This window comes from Pinus tabuliformis, chromosome 2_1 (assembly GCF_031772625.1).
Source record: "Pinus tabuliformis cultivar Carrire ecotype Pingquan chromosome 2_1, CPIR1, whole genome shotgun sequence".
Taxonomy (NCBI): Eukaryota; Viridiplantae; Streptophyta; class Pinopsida; order Pinales; family Pinaceae; genus Pinus; species Pinus tabuliformis.
Window position 1 is genome coordinate 436,660,245 of NC_142299.1, and position 20,645 is coordinate 436,680,889.

The following is a 20,645-nucleotide window of genomic DNA, read 5'->3' on the forward strand; positions in this document are numbered from 1 at the left end:
GTTAGTAGTGCATAATAGGGGGTTAGTGTAGAACTCGTGAATTCATCGTGGCCCACTCCAAGTTTGGCTAGTGTAGAAAAAATAGATATTGAAACAGAATGGATTTACCATTTAAGCTAGTATATCCTGAACAGGAGTATGTACGAGCATTTCTCTGACTAATATGATCTACCATTTGAGCTAGTAAATCCTTTATTAATGATGCCATAACCCTTCCCTATCATGTCATTTACCGTGCACAGGGAGCTCACACGAAAAGTTCTTTTGAGAAAATTGTGGAAAATTGTGGCGAAAAGGTGTGTGATAGTCCGCATTCTACCTATCGTGCATAGGAAGCTCACACTCGAAAAGTTGCTCTTGGGAAAGTTGTGGCGAAAAGGAGTGTGATAGTCTGCATTCTACCATGCACAGGAAGCTCACACTCGAAAAGTTGCTTATAGGAAAGTTGTCGCGAAAAGGTGTGTGATGGTCCGTAGGAAGTGGGTAGTGGGCACCAATAGAAGACAACCTTATACACTAGGGATTCAATCGTTTAAATAACTAGGTATTGATACACAGACAAATAGCAAAGGTGCAGCTGGTAACTTCATTGGAGTTGCTAGATCATTCAGTCGAAAAGATAGAGGTTGAGCTCACATTCCCCAATATCTGTAACACATTTTAGTTATTGCTTCTTTGTTATTCCATATCCAATGGCAGATATGATTAACTTGACAACAGTTGGTGACGCTACATGCTCGGCATCCTCCACGGCATCCACCTCACAGGGCAATAGCTGCAGATATGTTTCTGATGTATTCATAAATCACCGTCGCCTGAAAGAACATGGATTAAGAGTATTTTTGGACCAGCCAGAATTACAAAAGGGAGAGAACATGACTTCTCAAATCGAAGAGGCTATTCGAACTTCCATGGTGCATGTAGCGATCTTTTCTCCAAGATATGCTGAATCTAGTTGGTGCCAAGCAATTAGTATTGATGTTGGAGTCGGGCTCAACAATTATTCCCGTCTTTTATCATGTCAATCCTTGGGAACTTCGATGGACGCAGAGTCAAGATGGAGTTTATGCTTGAGCCCTGAGCATACTCCGGTGTATCCTTCTGTGTAAAGAGGACGATGCTCGAGCCCTGCACATATTGGAAAAGAAGACAACAATAGATCCTCAAACCATAACTCGAACACTATTGAGAAATGGAGGAATGCCCTTTCTATTCTAGCAGACACAAGCGGCATTGACCTGAAGGCGTGTAATGGGTAAGAGCACCCATGCTTCTCCCTTCTTAGCTTTTAATTTGCTGGATTAATAAGGATATCGATATTTTTGTAGGCGTTCCTCACCAGACATTTATTGTGGATATTATTAAGTGACGAAGGGTTGCTCGTTGATGAGGTTGTTGAACAAGTTTTGAAAGAAGTTCGCAGACCACTTCTGAATGTCGCTAAATATCCAACTGGCCTGTTTGAAAAAGTAAAGGATGTGGACATCACAGTGTCACTGCAACGGAAAAGAGGGAAGCCGAGTATTGTGGGAATTGCGGGTCTTGGCGGAATTGGAAAAACGACCATCGCCAAAGAATTATTCAATCGGGAGATGTCAAATTACGATCGATCTTGCTTCTTGTCTGATGTCAGATCAGGAAATTTTCTTTCCCTGCAGAGTAACCTTCTTAACCGTTTGAGTCTCTCGAATGTACATATAAACAACATTGATGAAGGCATGAGGGCCTTCAAAGGGCATATCTCTTTTTCTAACCAGGCTCTCATAGTTTTAGACGATGTTGATCATATTAATCAACTAGATGCATTATTTTCCCCACTTAAAGATACTATTCATCCAGGAAGCTTAATTTTAATTACAACTCGCAATAAAGACGTGTTCACAAGCTCAGGGATCGCAGAGTCCTCTATTTACACGCTGAAAGGCCTAGATAGAGAGCACTCGCAAGAACTCTTTTGCTCCCATGCCTTTGGTCAGCCCCGTCCTGCGTTGGGATTTGAGGACGTGGTGGAAAAGTTTTTGAATATCTGCAATGGGTTGTCGGGACTCATTCATTTTGCATCACACTCATCTAAGTTATGCTTAAGGGGGGGTGTTGGTGTACATGCACTTAGACTAGCTGTAGACTAGCTGTGTTGGTGTACATGCACCTAGATAAGTTCCAGTTAACTTATTGCTTGCATGTGGCACATGTACACATTAACATAAGATAAAGAACACTTAGCTTTAGTTAGCTTTAGTTATTGCATGTACAACTAAGCTTAACTTAGTTGCTTTTATGTATTTATTCTAAAACTCATATTGTAGAATCAATTCAACTTTCATTCTTTTCTCAATTCTTGCTCACTTTCTTCCTTCTCTTGCAAGCTTGTTATTGTTTTGCAGATCTAGATCTATCTGTGTTTCTCAAAAATCTTACATGGTATCAGAGCACAGGGATTTGTAATCAGTGCACAAGCAATTTTATTTGCAGGTTCAGAAGATTGAAGCAACAATAAAGAATGGAGTCTAAATTGGAGTTTCCACAATCGGCAATTCTCACTCCATATAATTATTTCGAATGGAAGCCAAAGATTCAACTTCATCTCAGAAGTAGAGGCTTATTTCGAATAACCATGGAAACGGAAGTTGAACCAACATTGGCAATGGAGAAATCAAGATATTTCAATCGCATGGACGAGGCCTTCGGCATCCTATGTTTACTATTTCTCCAGAACTGCTATTTCATGTTGAATCATGTTCAACTCCAAATGAAGTATGGAAAATTTTGGAAGAATTGTTTGGAAAACAGGATGAGATGCTTAGAATGATAGACGATTCGATCGCAACCTATATAAATCGTCGTGAAAGCTTTAGCTTAGAACCGGCCATGTACGACGACGACGAACCTCTTCATTCTGCACCACAATAATGGATCATACCTGCTGAGGCAGAAAAACCAGCAGCAGAGGCTGAAGCTGTGGAGGATAAGAAGCCTGAAGATGAAGCTGCAAAGGCTCCCGAGGAGCCCAAAAGTGATGAAATATCTGTCAAGGAAGATGAGCCCAAGCTGGCCGAAGAACCTCCTGTGGCCACGAAAATGGTGCCCGTTTTTAAGTCGAACCAGAGAACCAAAAATGAATACCATCGGGATTACTTGAAGATGGGCTGCAATGAAACGATTGCAATGCACCTTCGGTGGCTCACTGTTGAGCCCCACGTCACCGGCACAACAGAAAATTTCGCTACCGCAGAGTACGTGTTGTCAACCTTCAAGAAGTACGGCTTGAGTGATGCTCATTATAAGGATTACAATGTCCTGTTGAGTTATCCTCTCAGCAGGTCTCTCACACTGAGGTCGCCCGGTGTGGAGACTCTGAGGCGCTTCGAGCTGAGAGAAAAAGAAGTTAAGGGCGATCCTTACAGTAGCCGGAGCTCGAAGGCCATTCCCAGCTTTCACGCCTATTCGCCCTCGGGAACTTCGGTTGCAGAGGTGGTGTATGTTAACTATGGGCGTGTCGAGGATTTCAGGGCATTGGAACGCATGGGCGTTAATGTCATAGGCGCCATTGTGATTGCTCGGCACGGCAAGATTTTCAGAGGCGACATTGTCAAGAATTCTGCCCGGGCAGGAGCCTCGACCGTCGTGATTTACTCGGACCCTTTTGATTTTGCCGGTACGGGTAGCGAAGGAAGTTATCCCCTCACCCAGTGGCTGCCTCGCAGTGGTGTCCAAAGAGGCACGGTGTTTCAGAAACCTAGAGATCCTTCTCTGCCCATATCGGTGGAAGACGCCGAGGTAATCATGAAATCTCTCGGTGGGCTGCTTGCTCCTCCTCATTGGCATGGTGGCTTAGACTTAGCTGCCTATCGTGCTGGCCGAGGACCTGGGATTCTCATTATTTCTTTATCTTTTTGGTCCATCGATGATGACAGCTCGGATGTTTGCAGCATAAAATGGCCGAAAGATGACATGATCCTCATGGAAGGCCTTTCGTTTCTGTGCTATACCAGTAATCATCCGTGCCCTCAAGGGTCTCACGATTCTCCCAGAGTAGCTTTCAGCTGGAAATACCGAAAATTGGAAAAGAAACCAAATCTTACATCTATTCGAACAGATGTTAGTCCATCGCCAGCGAAATCATGGGATGCCTCATGAAGCCGCGCAGACGATACAATGTTGCAGTACTCCGTCGAACGGGCAGTGGTTTCTTTTCTCTACTTTTGCATTATATTTTGAGGGGGGTTTTCTTCCCACTGGGTTTTCCCTCTTTCCTCCTTTTTATGCATTGTCTATGGGTACCTAAAATGGCCGTGTTGCCGGGACTCATTCATTTTGCATCACACTCATCTAAGTTATGCTTAAGGGGGGTGTTGGTGTACATGCACTTAGACTAGCTGTAGACTAGCTGTGTTGGTGTACATGCACCTAGATTAGCTCCAGTTAACTTATTGCTTGCATGTGGCACATGTACACATTAACATAAGATAAAGCACACTTAGCTTTAGTTAACTTTAGCTATTGCATGTACAACTAAGCTTAACTTAGTTGCTTTTATGTATTTATTCTAAAACTCATATTGTAGAATCAATTCAACTTTCATTCTTTTCTCAATTCTTGTTCGCTTTCTTCCTTCTCTTGCAAGCTTGTTATTGTTTTGCAGATCTAGATCTATCTGTGTTTCTCAAAAATCTTACAAAAATAAAGTTGCGTTAATCCTTTGAAGTTTTGAAGTATTACAACTTTGCAAGATTGACCATCTTGTTTCTAACAGTTCGACGTGATAAATTCAGGTGCGTGGAATTAGCATGGTTCACGGAAATGTCTCTAAACAATCTTTGGAAACCCTTGCGGACAGCTTCAACCTAAGCAGCTTAAAGCTGCTTAGGGCTGAAGGTTATTTTGTTGAATGCCTATTCCGGGCTGGGCAGTTACCACAACCAATATATCTCCGCTGGGAGAATTGCCCGTACTCGTCCTTACCTTCCTGGATTTCACTAAAAACTTCACGAGTTTTATATATACAGAAGGTGAGCCACCTGCAAACACTGTGGCAACATGAATCTCAGGTAATCTTTTTTTTTTTCTTTGAAACAAATTTTTGTTTTGTTTTTCTCCAAATTATAAAAATTGCTTGCACTTGAGAATTGTCTTCGCATACCACAATGCCAGAATGTTCACATTTACAGTGTTAAACCCACTTTATTAATGTACATTGCAGGTACCTCTAGAATTGAGGGAATTGTATATTCGTGCTCCCCTTTCAAAAGTTCCAAATTCTATTGGAACGCTGAAGCACCTCCAAAAATTTGTCTTGCAGGAGAGTCACCTAGAAATTTTGCCAAATGAATTATGTCATATGGATTCCTTAAAACACCTTGCATTAAGGTATTGCTGCAGTCTGCAGGTACTCCCAAACTCACTGGGGAACTTAACAGCTCTCCATGTTGGAAATTTCTGGTAATTTCAAACAATTATTGAACAGAGAAAATGCTCTGTGGCAAATGATCTTTTGCACAGGGAAGCAAATAAAATTTTTGAGCTAACCATAGTTTCTCAATCAAAATAAACTTGTATTAATTCATAAACTGCCTGATACAATTTTCTTCCTCTCTCTCAGAGGGATTCACCAAAAACTTTCACAAAAAAAAAGTACTCTGCCTCTTTTACAAATAATTTTACACTGTGTAAAATCTTCATTGGCTGCTGTGTGAAAAACTTTTACATTTACTACTGTAAAATGAGAAATTTTTACATTGGTTTGCTGTTGTAAAAGAAATAATTTCATCATATGCTCATGCGTATTACAAAAACCTCCTGCAAAATATTACATACTCTGTCCCTCCAGAAAATTTTACACTACTGTGTAAAATTTCTTTACATTCACCCAAAAAAATTTCTTACATACCTTGCTGGTTTTTCACATTGCATTTAACCAAAGTTTTCATTTTTCGCTACTGCGCCACACCATACATTTCATTTCTATGCATTTCAATGCATATGCTCCACAAAAATCTTTATACGCACTGCTGTGCGTTGGTTTTCTTGTGTTGTTCTTTGCTGCCGTGAGCCCTCTTTTCACTTCATTCCATGTGCAATACAATATGAGTCAATGCAAAACAAAACATATATATCGCATACGATACATATGCAACTAAAAAAAAAACAAAAAGACTTACCCATACCTATCTTTAAATTCCCCATACTTCCGTGCAAACAAAAATTAAAACTAAAAACATCTCACCTACAATCTACGAAACACCATAAATCTCATTAATTCCTTCACATGGGCGGTCAAGCAAAAGTTCAGGCAGGTTGAAAATGACCCTAGTCCGTTGACTTAATCGGACGCATTTCGCAAGCTTAAGCCACACAACTCAAATGATGTTTAATGGCCGGGGGATTGGTGGTTTTAGGATCGTACACAGGATGCGTGTCACTTGGCTAAAAAATTCGAAGCTTTTCTGATCCAATGGCTTTGTCAGTATGTCTGCAACCTGTTCCTGAGTCCTACAATGTTCTAAGACAATTTCTCCATTGTTCACCAATTCTCTGATGTAATGAAACCTTGTGTCGATGTGTTTCGTTCTCTTATGAAACACTGAAATCTTTGATAATGCAATAGCTGAGCTATTGCCACAAAAAATCATTGTTGCTTTTGCTTGCTCCTGGCCTAAGCTCCTCAACATCCTTCTCATCCAAACTGCTTGACATGCTGCTGCTGTAGCTGCCACATATTTTGCCTCTGCTGTAGACAACGCCACAATAGGCTGTTTCTTAGAAGCCCATGAAATGGCTCCTGAACCCATGTGAAGAACATAACCGGAAGTGCTTTTCCGATCATCTCAGAATCTTTTTTGCTGCCTGTTAAAAAAAAAATTCTTCCTCTTAACAAAGGGATTACAAAACTGCTGTTACAAAAGAGTCTTCCTCACACAGAGGGATTCACTAGAGATTATGCTGAAGAGCATCTTCCTCTTAACTAGAGGGATTCACCAGTCTATGCTGAAAAGCATCTTCCTCTTGACAGAGGGATTCACCAAAGACAACGAATCTTCCTCTTAACAGAGGGATTCACTGGAGATTATGCTAAAGAGCATTTTCCTCTTTAACAAATGGATTCACCAAGAGACTGCTTCAAGTGCAGTTCCAAAACAAAAATAAACTTCACTATCTCTTCTGAAAAATACTCTCTCTCTGTCTTCAATATTAACACTGCTGAAGCACTGTTGTGTCTGCACTGTTGTGCATTTTTCAAAAACAAAATAGTCTGTCTCTTCTGGAACACTGTGTAAAAACAAGATCTTACATTTACTGCTGTAAAGAAAATTTCTTTTACATGTGATGCTGCCCATTACATTTCGTTTCTTCAACAACAAAAAAATCTTCATGCTGCTGCATTTTTCATATTCACACTGCTGTGTGTTTTTACTACATATTCTCCAACAACAAAAACAAGATTTACATTACCCTTTTCACTGCTGTGTGAAATTTCATGATTGCACTAATGTGTGCTTCCGTTTTCTGCATTACATGCTCCTCCTTCATTTTACACTGTTGTGTAAATTCTTCATGTCATTTTATTTTATTTTTTATTTTACTCTCGTTCTGCTGCGTTTTGTTTTTCACTGCTGTGCGTTTTTTCCCCTTTTTCTTATCGCGTTGCTGCGCCTTCACTTTCATTACATTACATTGAACAATAAAGAAAACTTACCTCACACTTCTGTGTGTAATGCATTACAATGCAACAACAAAAAAAATTTCACGCAGCCCCTGTTTTTACCCTCTTCGCACTTCTGTACATTTCATTCCCCTTTCTTTATTTGCTGCCGGGTTCTCTCCATTTACATTACCATATTACATGCCGTGTAAAAAAAAATAGACTTAAGAACTTTACCAATAACTCTACGGCCATAATAAATTCATTTACTACTTCTGCATGGTGAGGAATTAATTCAGTCAGGTTTACATACGGTTTTACCAGACATACGGAGGTCAAACAAAAATTTCACTCCACGCAATCTCCATGCTCTGCAGACTTTTCTTCTCTGCTTTTATGGCAGATTTAATTTCAAATCTCTACCCTATAAGAAGATTTTCATCAAGGAATGACTGTTAATCTAATTCAACAATAATGATCAAGAATTACAGGCTCCCCCTAAGTGTATGCATCATCTTCTTTCGGCAAAGTCTTCTCAAAAGAAACTTAGATTGGCTGGGGAGCTCAAGGGACTTTTGGACTGTATTTCCTTTCTTCTCCATACTTGTGTAACTTTCTTCTTTTGCATGGTTCTAGCTTGTGTAAGAGCCCATGTTAAGTTACAATCATGTGCCATATGCCCAATGTTATGACACTTGAAACATTTTACATTGTTCATGAATAAGATTTCATGATTTCTTCCTGTAAAATTGTTTCTTGGAGGTTGTCGGAGACCATAACATCTATCTCTATGAAATGCTCTACAGTCTTTTTCCATATGACCAAAGTTTGAACAAGAATAACAATAACCAAAAAATGAACTTTGGTACCTGGGAGATAGTGGTTTCCTTGATGTACTTATGAAGCTTTTCTGCCTTGAGATCCTTTGATGATAACCATTGCCTCTTGCCTCTTTGACATCATCAACATTTCTTCTTGAAGCTGGTTTTCTACTTGGAGTAGAATTTCTTCTATTGTAGCCTTGGTCTTTCTCCTTGCCTTTGCTAGAAGTAGGAGCATCACCATTTCTTTCTGGCTTCTTCACATCTCTTTTGCCTAGAGAATTTTCATTCTTGTTTGAGGGTTCACCTTCATACCCAAGTCCTGATTTATCAGATGGACATCTGTGATAGCTAAGCATGTCATCCAAGGCTTGAGAGCTCTTCATGATTTTGTTCATCCCTTCAACCTTTTTCCTGAGGAGGATAATCTCTTCTTCCAATCTTTCACACTCATTATTCTTCTTTGCAAGTTGTTCCTCAATTTCTTCCTTGCTATGAGTAGCTTCAGTTGCTACTATTTTAAGGGAGATAATATCTGACTTCATTTCTTCATTCTTTGCCTGACTGCTCTCCATTTTCTTCTCAGCTTCTTGTGCCTGTTTCCTGGCTTCTTGTAATTGAGACTTAAGGGAGGAGACCTCTACCTTGTACTGTCCAATCTCTTCTACAAGTTTGTTCACTCTCTTATGCCTTTGTTCAAGTTGACTTAACAAGGTATCTTCCTGCTTCTTTGCTTTATTCAATTGATTTGTCATGCATATGACTTCTTCATGATGCTTCCTTTTGCTTTGATCAAGTTCCTTCTTAAGCTTGGCGAGCTCTTCATCCCTTTCTTGTACTTGAAGCTTGATGAGGTCAACCTTCTCATTTTCAGCTTCTATGATGGGTTTAGAATTTCCTTCTTGACTGATGGTCATGGTCAGTGCTCCCTTTGCATGAAGGTCATGAAGTCTGTCCCATATATCCTTTGCTGATGAATATTTTCCTAGATTCTTCTTTACAGAATCAGGCAGTCCATCTAAGATTGTCTTTGCTGCTTTTGCATTGCACTCCTTGGATTCTTTATCCATCCTGCTATCATCAATCACTGATTCCCAAATTTCAATCCCTTCAGACTTTAAGAAAGTCCTCATTTTTATTTCCCATATATCAAAGTTCCCATTGAACCTTGGAGCCTCAAATAGAATGCTTTCAAATAGATTGTCTTTTGTTTTAGTAGTAGAGGGAGACACATCCTTAGAAGGATTGGAGACTTTCTTCTTTGACCTTGCCATTCTTAACTATGCTTCAAATGTTTGACTGTGTTGTTGTTGTTGTTTTTTTTTTTTTTTTTTAATCACTGACTGTTTCCTCAACAACAACACAAAAAACTTTGAGAAATACCTTGGATTCTTTTGCCTGCTGAAGAAGTTGCTGCAGCGAGAAACTTCCTTCAGCTTCTTTGACGCCTTCAAAGAGCCTGGATCTACTCTGATACCATGTTGGGAATTTCTGGTAATTTCAAACAATTATTGAACAGAGAAAATGCTCTGTTTTTGCCACATGATCTTTTGCATAGGGAAGCAAATAAAATTTCTGAGCTAGGCAGAGTTTCTCAATCAAAATAAACTTGTTTTAATTCATAAACTGCCTGATACAATTTTCTTCCTCTCTCTCATAGGGATTCACCAAAAAATTTCACAAAAAGAAATTACTCTGCCTCTTTTACAAATAATTTTACACTGCTGTGTAAAATCTTCATTCACTGCTGTGTGAAAAACTTTTACATTTACTACTGTAAAATGAGAAATTTTTACATTGGTTTACTGCTGTAAAAGAAATAATTTCATTATACGCTCATGCCTATTACAAAAACCTCCAGCAAAAGGTTACATACTCTGTCCCTCCATAAAATTTTACACTACTGTGTAAAAAAAATTTACATTCACCCAAAAAAATTTCTTGCTGGTTTTTCACATTGCATTTAACCAAAGTTTTCATTTTTCGCTACTGGGCCACACCATACATTTCATTTCTATGCATTTCAATGCATATGCTCCACAAAAATCTTTATATGCACTGTTGTGCGTTGATTTTCGTTTTCTTGTGTTGTTCTTTGCTGCCGTGAGCCCTCCTTTCACTTCATTCCATGTGCAATACAATATGAGTCAACACAAAACAAAACATATATATCGTATATGATACATATGCAACTAAAATAAAAAATAAAAAAAAAAAAAAGACTTACCTATACCTATCTTTAAATTCCCCATACTTCCGTGCAAACAAAAATTAAAACTGAAAACATCTCACCTACAATCTACGAAACACCATAAATCTCATTAATTCCTTCACATGGGCGGTCAAGCAAAAGTTCAGGTAGGTTGAAAATGATCCTGGTCCGTTAACTTAATCGGACGCATTTCGCAAGCTTAAGCCACACAACTCAAACGATGTTTAATGCCTGGGGATTGGTGGTTTTAGGATCGTACACAGGACGCGTGTCACTTGGTCGGGGTGTTTGGTGGCGGGAAAAACAACCTTTGGCAAAAGGCAGTGCCATAAGGCTCAACGGTTTTCTGAAGTAGTTTTCCGGTTGCCGTTTAATGGACGTTGTTCAACTGTCGGCTTCCGGCAACGCACAGTTGAAAGTATATTTCAACACTCCAAAGTCTTGACTTGGGCAGCTGTTTTGCTCTGCATACGCTCCCAGACTCGGTTGGGAATTTAACAGGACTCCAAAGTCTTGACTTGGACGGGTGCTCTACTCTCCAGACGCTCGCAAACTCAGTTGGTAACTTGACGGCATTCCAAAAGCTTGACTTAGGTGGGTGCTTCTCTCTGCAGAGGTTGCCTGACTCGGTTGGGAACTTGACGGGTCTCCAAAGCCTTGACTTGGAGGGATGCTCTCGTTTTCAGAGACTTCCAGGTTCGATTGGAAACTTGACGGGCCTCCAACGTTTTCACTTAGGTGGGTGCTTCTCTCTGCAGATGCTTCCAGACTCGGTTGGGAACTTGATAAGCCTGCAAAGTTTTCATTTGAGTGGGTGCTCTGCGCTGCAAACACTCCCAGACTCAGTTGGGAATTTGATGGGCCTCCAATATCTTGACTTTGGCCGGTGCTCCCCTCTGCAGATGCTCCGGACTCGGTTGGGAGCTTGACAGGTCTCCAACCTCTTCACTAGGGAGGGTGCTCCGCTATGCAAACTCTCCTAGAGTCGATTGGGGATTTGACGGGTCTCCAACGTCTTCACTTTGGCGGATGCTCTGCTATGCAAACGCTGCAAACACTCCCAGATTGGATTGGGAATTTGAAGGGCCTCCAATGTCTTTCCTTGGGCCAGTGCTTCGCTCTCCAGACGGTCCCAGAGTGGTTTGACAACTTGACGAACCTCCAACATCTTCAGTGGGGCGGGTGTTCCTATTTGCAGATGCTGCCAGACTCGGTTGGGAAGTTGACGGGCCTCCAAAGTCTTTACTTGCGTTGGTGTTCTGCTCTGCAAACGTTACCAGACTCGGTTAAGAACTTGGGTAGATTCTGCACTGTGCAGGCTATCCAAAGCTCTCAGAGTCAGTTGGGAACTTGACGGGTTTCCGAAGTCTTAACTATGCAGAGTCTCCAATGTTATGAGAAACTTTATGAGACTCCAACGTTATGAGACTTGCAATTCACAGATCCTGTCTACAGCTGAGCATTTTGGGGTCGTGGAAATGTCCCAAACGGCACATGCCCGGTTTTTCTCATTGGGTGATAATGTTTGGCAGTCTTACCTATGTTTGTATGTTTTTTTTTTTAATTATTTATGGTTATATGAATATAAAATGCATTTGAAAATATTATATTAGCGAAATTTTGTACCGTTATGAACTTGTATGATGTTTCATGTTGGTTCCAAAGGTGTAAAGATCTGTCTTTTTTATAGTTTTTTATCATATGAATATAAAATGTATTTAAAAGAAATATATTAATGAAATTTTAAAACTTTAAGATTTTTTAAAAGTCTTTTAACCAGAATATAAAGATTGGGTTAAATAAAAAGTTTTACGTTGGTTTGAAAAAGGTAAATAATTAAATGAAAAGTTGTTTATTAGGTTTTTTAAATTTAGTATTTATTAAATTTGGTAATTTTTTTAAATAAATATATATATATATATATATATATATATAATTTAGATTCTAAAATAAAAATTAAAAAATTGTCCTATGATTTGGATTTTTATAACATTTGTTTTTGTTTTTATTTTATTTTTATGAAATATGGTTAGAGAAAATTTGATTATTATATGATTTGGAATTTTTTTAGGAATTAAAAAGAAAATATATATTATATAATTTAGATTTTAAAATTAAAAAAAAAAAAATTGTTATATGATTTGGATTTTTATAAGATTTGTTTTTGTTTTTGTTTGTTTTTTTGGAAATATGGTTAGAGAAAATTTGATTATTATATGATTTGGATTTTTTTCCAAAAAATTATGATTAGATTTTTTTTTATATAAGTTAAAATGAAATTGTATTTCAAAATATTAATACATGGAATATTTTATAAAAAAAAATTACTATTTTAAATTATACAATTTCAATCAATAATTTTACAATTCCAACAAAGTTTTAAAAAATTTAATTGAATTTTGAATAAAAACAACTAAAAAAATATTTAAATTATAGCAAGTTTAAATTAAGTTAGATCTAAGACCTTTGTGATCCATAATGTAGATATTAGTTTTTGGGATTAGTCACATTGTTAGGATTTGGTCGATCTTTGGAACCAACCAATGTGGTTTTAAATTTAGTTATTTTTGAGCCGCGAGGCTCATTCTACAACCGAGTATGAGGGGATGTGTAAGTTTGTCCCTTCATGCCCAGTTAAAATAAAAATTATGTTTTAAATAGAAAAATAATGTTGGCTATAATTTAAAAAAAATAAATACGTTGTAAAGTAATTAGAAGTAAAAAAAAGATGTGTGAATGAGATGTTTAAATCGTATATTTTTCAAAAATATTTTAACAAGAGATTTAAATAAATTATTTGAAGATATATGTTAACTAATTTATGTGGTATCTATGTATAGGAAAGAAATTAAGTTTTATGGTTAAAATTTTTAGTTTCTCCTGTAGATACTTTATTTATCATTCAAAAATACAATGAAAAACAACACAATGTATTTTGCACTATAAAAAAATTCACTCGTGAAAAAATTTGATCCCTCTCGGCTCATGTTAGATCCATGGATTTATGTTGGTTCTTTTATTTTTATTTTTAAGGAATGCAAATTTATCTAATATACTCGAGTTTGTCAAGTGATTGTGAGGAATGATTGTTATTCTTCTCACATAAATTCAATTTCTACAAATAAAATTGATAACATTGACATCTAACCTTTTTGTATCAAAAGTATGTATGTTTCCTCCTAAGAGGTCGCAAGAGTATGTATGCCTTCGTAGACTTAGCAATCAAATGGTTGGGTTGAGGTGGCCAAACAAGGGATCTCATACACCAATTTGTTATGTGACTTGCCCGTGACATTAAAATTAGATAATAATAAGAAGAAGAAGAAGAAAGAACAAATGAATTTAAAAAGATAAATAAAAGAAATGTTTAAAAATATGAAGAATTAAAATAATATTATATTTTTGTATATATACAAGAATATTAGAATTTAATCATTTACAAAAGGATAAATTAAAAATTAAATATTTAATTTAATGAATATTTAAAATTTTAGTTTTTCCAACCAATTATTATTAACATCTAATTATATATTTTTTTGGTGAAATTTGCAAGTGAGCCTAATAAAGTATCTCCACAATTAATATATGCAATTCCAATAACTCATTTTCTATTAATATTTTTAATTCTCAATCTTTTAAATTATTAATTTACAAGGTCATCATGAAGAGTAATTATGTCATAAATAAGATTCAACTTCGATAAAGATCATAATAATTTATCCTTTCAACTACAAGGTATCTCAAAAATTGATATTTGCAATTCCAATAATTCTTTTTCTTTTAATGTTTGTAATTCTCAATCTTTTACATTCTTAATTTATGAGGTCATCATGAAGATTAATCATATTCTTTTTCTTTTAATGTTTGCAATTCTCAATCTTTTACATTCTTAATTTATGGGGTCATCATGAAGATTAATCATGTCATAAATAAGATATGAGCTTGGATAGAGATTGTAACAATTTATCCTTTCAACCATTTGAACTAGACACAATGAATTTTCAAGGTTGAATTGATTATATTAATTCTGTTAAGATTAATTTAAACTCTTTCCTTCTCCATTTTAAGAAGTTTATATGTGTGTGTGTGTGAATTAATGTTAAATGATATTACTTAGAAAACAAATTTACATAGATTTCAAAAGTGACCATGGAGGATAAAACCTCTCCTCACCTTGTTGCCATTAATGACCAAAGGACCAAAAGACTCCCGTAACCAGGTTACATTGAGGCCAAAGCTAGAATTGGACTGTCTTGCTACCCAACTATCCCATACATAAATAACAAATAGACTAAACAAGTATAAATTTCGCCTACACATTTCAAACAACAAAAGATCCCACCAGAATTCCAACATAAGAGACCTTAAAAAATTACTATGACCAGTACATAAAAAAACAAATTGAGACTAAATTGTCGCATCCAACCATTTCCATAAAAAAGGATTTCAAAATAAATAACAAGTTCTTTGAAAAACGAGCCGAGAACCACCACGAAGATCACAACGTTGTGACCGGCCTATGCCGACACAAAAAGGAGACCAAAAGAGATAACAATTTCCCTACATAAACAGACCAATAACTACCAGAAGACCAACATAATGCACTACCTACCATTTATGCTCAATGATCAATATCTGAGGATGAAATATTTGTCGAAGTCCTTGCACTAGATCCAGGAGGATCCATTAGGTCCCCACCATCTGAATCACAGAAATGTGGCTCTCCACATGCACCAGATGGGAGTCAATCCTATCCAAGAAAAACATTTTATTTCTGAGCAGCCTCTCGATGGCTTCCAGGGATGCAAAAGCATTGTACTTCTCCACTTTCTTATCCTTTAAGACCAAGCCCAAAAAGGTCTTCATTTGCCAACGAAGATCCACATAGTTTAGTTATTTCTTCCTCCTTCCCCTAGTATACCTAGGGTCAGGAACCCAAGCCGACATCTCCTCCAAAAGCTCGGAATCCGAAAAGTATTGTCTTTTTCCCCTCGCTTTGGTCTCAAGCTTACAAATTTCCTTCCACGTATTTGGTGAAACAAAATTGAAATATGTGGCAGCCAAGTCATGGGCACAAAGTCTCATGCCTCATTTCCCTAGCTGAGCTCTTCCAATTCCCATTTTGCACCTCATTCTCTATCTTTGCGACATAGCTGAGACTCGGGGGGCACACTTATTGCAACTGCTATGAATGCATCTACATGCCAAAAACAAGAGAATTGATGTGACCCACCTCCTACAAGACCATGATACCAGTAGACCAAATCATCACAAAAGCTCCAGACATGTGACCCAAACCTTATAAAAGACCCACTAATTGAGACAAGGGATGAAACTTCCTCGACCAAGACCAAATTCCCATTAACCGTTGAACAAGGGAAAGACAATACCAATACCAAATGACTTCACAAACCAAGAGTGTGCAACCAGACAATGAATTCGACAACCAATGCTCATCCTTCCATGGAAACGACCCAACATTTCAGGACCCTCGTAATTCACTTCAAATAGGACTCACAAGCCCCAACTTAAGCCATAAATGCACCCCCAAAAACAAAACCCAACGCCAAATTAATAAATTTCTCCAGATAGAATCCCTAGACCAAAGATGAAAATACATACACAAAGATTTGTCCCCTAGACACACATACCTAGACCCGATGAAACACCTAAATAAGGAAACCAAGAATAGAAAATAAATAACCTTAGATTCCACATTGCACTTGAGACTAGAAGCCCCCAATAACTCTTCTAGAAAGTAATCTCCCAACATCCATGAACAAGACTAGGAATCTAGGGAACAATAAGCATTCAAATGACATTTACACTGGCCAACATGACCTCCTTTCCATCCTTTGAAACCCACTACAACCCATAACACTAAGATTCTCACACACTCAAAATGAATAAAGGAATTACACCAGGAGGCCAAGGACCTTACCTTGGTTCCTCTCTACTCACCACATAATGTCTCACCGCCCATCGAAGACCTTAAATAAAACCACCACCAACTGTGATACTGCATGCACATGCATGCAAGGGAAAGCTTCGTCCTCCCTCTTTAAATGCTTAGTGTGTACTCAAGGTGGTGGGTGTAGCCTCCAAGGCCCCCGTTCCATCTGCATTTACACCCCCATCGGGGGAATATATACAATTTTAAAAATAATGATAAAATTTAAATCAATTTAGTATATCTTCACTATAATAACAATGAATACATTGAAATTTCCATGTAACCATCTCCCTCCCTTTATCATCACATTTGAGGAGGGGTATGATTTTTGTCTTTTCTCATCGATTTGATCCTTCAGGGTTATGAATTTATTTCCATTAGAACTATCCATCATTGTGTGGGCCAAAGATAATGGATGGTTCTATTCTCATGTTTTCATTTGGCCCTTTTGAAAGTTTAGATAAACATGAAATTAAAATATTAGCATGTGATACACATAAATACATAAGATTATGACTCTTGGTTTCATATCCGAAGAGGTCTCTTCAACTTCTCATGACTCTTGATGTTCACTTGTGGCTTTTCAATTTCCGCGCAAGTGAATATTACAATTTACATAATTCCCTATGGATTATGTTTCCAACATTCCCCCCTACCCTAGTCCTACCTTAACCCAAAGGGTGTATTTGAGTCCAAGAAGAGAACTGGAATATGAAGGTAAATAACAACCAATGCTAGATGTGATCTATAAGTCTAGTGGTTTAAGGAAGACCACAAATCAAATGGGGTAGAAAAAATCACAATCTTCTACTAGTGGTGGTTTAAAGAAGATCACAAATCGAAAAGGTAGTACAAGCCAAAGTCTTCTATCAATAGTAGTTTAAGGCTAGTCACCAACTATAGAACTTGGCTTGATTCAATTCCTAGAGAAATTCCTAATCTTGCTAGAAGTTTATGTATTCTACTAAATGGAAGTGATGTTTATAATGGTTTAAAGATAACCACAAACTATTGAAATGGTGGTTTGAAGATGACTACAAGTTATATAGCAGAAGTAATAAGTCTTCTACTAAGTGGTGGTTTAAGGAGGACCACAAACCAAAGGTTGGTTTTGGGATGACCATAAACCAAATTTTGTTCATGTAATACGAGTTTGTCTCTGGTTACATCTTAGACTCTGATTTTGGTTGACTCTAGCTCTAGGCTTCGAGTACTAGCTTTGGTTCTAGCTATGGCTCAAACTCACTTAATATGACTTTGAAATTGGTAGTTCACTATCAATTTCCACCTCATCAGATACAAGGTGAGAGGAAGTGAAAATGAAAAGTATGTGGTTTTTAACTTCGAGAGGAAGTTCCTATACATTTGAAGGTTAAACACATCATACAAAACATGTCACTAATGTTGATATTTCTTTGAAAATTTTATCTAACTAATCTAGTATTTATGCATGGAATGTTTCCATTCTTAGAATACTAAGTGATGTGACACAATCCAAGGTCTTGCAACAACCAAACATGAATTACAAAACCATAATTGTTGTTATAGAGTGCACAACCCCAACCATTTGGTTTTGGATACTATATTAAATTAATTCAAATGACTAAATCACAAAGCATAATAGAAAGTGATTTAAGCCTGCACACGAGAAATCAAAATAGATTTCAAATATTTTCTATTCATTCAGAATGTGATGTTACATACAAGAAATTTAGATCGAAGAGAGTGGAGTCCTCAAAGTACTTGAAATTCATATGTTGTTACATAGTGATACCATGCAACAACCAAAACACTCTCGCTAACTCATATAATGACCAGTTGATCTGAAATTAAAAACTTGAAGGTTTCTTAAAAAAAAATTGCAAGTCTATGTATTGTGGGAGATGGATCAAGCTGCAAAAGCACATAAAATTAGTGCTTTTAGCTTAGTTTGTAGAAATAAAACAAAGAAAAATGAACCATAAAAGAAACACAACACAACAATTTGATACTGGAGTTGACCCTTCTTGTGCTGCGTCTCTAGGTCCAGCTTCCAATGTTGGGCCTCTTCAATTATATGCTCAAATCTGAAATTATGTTAGTTTATAGTGCTCAAATAGAAAAATAGTGTTGCCAATGTATTTATAATGCTCAAAAACCCCTATCTAAGCTCTTCTTGAGCTCAAAAAGGTTAAAAATGAGCAAGATATGCTTGCTGAAACCAAGATTTGTTATATGTTCTGCAATTCTGCAAAAATGGCTAGCCATTCTATGTATTTTGCCTTTTCCCTGCCTGCTGAAAGACAAATTCGCCTAGCGTTGATGGGATTCATGCCGAAAAATGCACAAAATGTCACCTCTTTAACTCCGGCAATAACCCCTTAAGCACCCAAGTTTCAACTCCAATAGGCGATCGTATGGCCCATATGGTAAGGGGTCAGGCTAGCCGCATGTCCCCACCAGTTTAGTTATGTTGCTCCAAACGTTGGTTATGGGGTTGGTTTGTGACCCAGGATCGATGCTTATCCTCCCACCCCCTCTGTTGTAGCCTCTAGCTGATGGTCCTGTGGGCACCGCATAGAACCACGGTTTGGGCCTAGTCCCTACCCCTCTGCCTTCCGCTCCTCCCAACTGGTTGTGTGGTGGCATATAAGACTAGGGGCTAGGTATAAATACTCGACCCCTCTTCCCTAAATTTTCCATTACTCGATTTGAAATAAAAATGCCCACAATGTTATGTTAAGAACCATTTCATTGGTGTGCTAGTAAGGTTTTGTGACGGCTTGCCAAAGGTCTAGGGGTCGAAACCTATCAAGGCCCTTTGGCCCTGTTGAAAAAATAATTTCAAATAAGAATCTGTGACATGGCGGCCTATGATTGGTCATAAACAAAAAACACCAACCAATAAAATCTCACCAACCCAACTTGTATGACCCTTCCATGTGTCAGCATGGGATTGGCCCATCTGAAATCGTACCATACATAGTCAGTTGATGATGTCATTATATGGATTGCCAAGTCAGAAACCTAGTCAACTCTATTATTTGACCTTTTAGTTATTTGGAAAAAACTTCAGAACATCATAACTTTCTCATACGACTTCATATCGACGCGATTCAAGTGATGTTAGAAACAAGACAACAAACACTATGGTTTGGCATTTGTTTTGAGTGATTTTGAGTACTTCCATTTTTGAGCATTTTTTTGATCCCCTAGATCATTCCTCCCCACTACAAGCTTTTGAACCACCAAAATTCTTGTTTTAGTCAGCAAGTAAGTGAAGTACAACTCCCTTGCTTTTCTTATCTCAATCCAATTGAATTTACTTGGATTAGTTCCTTTGAGCCCCACACGAAGATACTCCATGTTGCCTCTGCGCAAAGTTCTTATCCTCCTATCAAGAATAGTATCTTTCTATAATTATTCTAAGTATTCAGGAGAAAAGTATTATATGGATGGAATCTGAACATTCTCTCCTTGATATTCAATCATAGGAGTCTCATATAATCTCAAATTTTCCACATTCAAGACGACATACCTTTTCACGTATGGTGAAAAATCTAATCAAAAAGCATTATTACCAATCTTCTCTAAGATTGTAAAAAGACCATATCTGATTGCCTTGAGCTTTTCACCTTCACCTTGAAGTCTTTCCTTGCTGATATATAGCCAAACTTGATCTCCCACTTGGAAGATGTGGTCAACCTGATGCTTGTCATGTCTCACCTTGTACTTGGCTTGACTCTTCTCCAACTGTTTTTGTACCATCAGATGCACCAAATGAATTTGTTTAATGAAGCGCTTTGCTTTGTCACCGCAACATCTTTCCCAAAGATAAAATCTAAGGGAGATTTGGTAAATATCCCAAACTTGCTTCGAATGGAGATGTCTTGGTTGAAGAATGCTTAGCTCTATTATAGGCATGTTAAATGTAATATAAGTGTTCATCTTAAAGCTTAAGATGTTTGTTGCAGTATCCATGAAGGATATGTACTATTGTTTTGTTAACTACATTTGACTGGCCATCGATTTTTGGATGAA